The sequence below is a fragment of the Liolophura sinensis genome, chromosome 6 (assembly GCF_032854445.1).
Source record: "Liolophura sinensis isolate JHLJ2023 chromosome 6, CUHK_Ljap_v2, whole genome shotgun sequence".
Lineage (NCBI taxonomy): Eukaryota > Metazoa > Mollusca > Polyplacophora > Chitonida > Chitonidae > Liolophura > Liolophura sinensis.
The window spans coordinates 48,884,846-48,886,322 of NC_088300.1; positions in this window are offsets into that span (position 1 = coordinate 48,884,846).

Genomic DNA, 1,477 nt, shown 5'->3' on the forward strand with positions numbered 1-1,477 from the left:
AACTTTTTACATGAAATTACCTCCCTTGTTGAGTAATGGTTTAACCAACATATTTCTTTGCTTCACAGGGCATATTATTAGTTGAACCATATGAAACATTGAACATTTGTATTATTCGCTAGTTACGACTCCATTTACTGTCAGCATTATTTCGTGGTAAACTGGGCAATAATCTTGTATCATAACTTTTGTCCCAGTTCAAGGTGTAGTGTATTATCAATCTACTACTATCTAGCATGCCTCACTATCTAGCATGCTACATATAAATAACTAACACTTTAATATTAGCCTGGTGTCTACTTGAGCTGTCTTTTCTATTGAACACACTACAAGCATATTTTCTTGGGTCAGAAATTTCTAGAACATTTTTTTTTTTAAGCTATTGTCTGATTTTTCAATGCAGGTGTCTGTAACATAGGTCAGGTTCAAAGTGTAGGAATCTACTAAATGGCAGGAAGTTTTATTTTTGGAGTCTGAAAATTGATTCTTTTGGCTCCTCATACATATATCCTCAAATCACATGTTTGAGGATAAAATTCATGAATATGTTCTTGAAAATTTCCACGGTAATATGCAGTCTTTTTTAATTTTCGTCAATAACAGATTTTGATCACAAATGCAGCAGGTTCTATACTTTAAATCAAACAGAATTTGTATATTTTGAAAAATTATATTATGATATTCATGAGGTACGAATACTAAATACCATCACACAAAGTGTTTCATTACACAGAAGTTTTGATCTTCATTAATTTGTGCAGACAAATTTATGTACGTGTGAGGATATTTTTATAATGTTTTTAATCGCGTGTCATTCTGACTTTCTACATTTCACATGAAAAAGATCTTTTCATAAAGATCGAAACAAGAGAATATAACATTGCTCCTACATAATAACTTCTAAGTTCAAGTTTCATAGCTGACAATGAATATTTTGAAACATTGCCAGTTAAGAAACCAGAAGTTTTGAAAAATATAACAAATCCAAAAGTTTGAATACACTTTTTGTGTAATTGTATAAATTTGGCATTTGTACCCTTTTTTCCACTAGTCAGAAAACATTTTGATACCATCAAGAATTAAAGTCTTGAAATAGTTTTGAATTTTTTTTTTCATAAAATGTGTATATTCATATTTTGCCTTGTTAATCATATTATATTTTCTCACTGTATTGTATAACAGTTTTAAAAGGTATAAATTAATCCCCTCCCAAAATTATTTTTTTCATTTGTTAATTTTTCTGGTAAATTACCATTCATCTTCACCCAATTTTCATGTTTTTGTGGGGTTTTTTCTTCTCTTTTGGCTTGCCAAATAGTCATGGGTATTGTTGTTTTATGAAAATACGTTCAGATATTAGGTGAGAATATCATACATGCAAATATCCTTGTATTGAAAGCTTTTCAGTTTTGTGTAAGGAAGGCATTTAAAAGCTTCATTTGAAACATTATGCCACTTTACACTTCTGATATTAAGA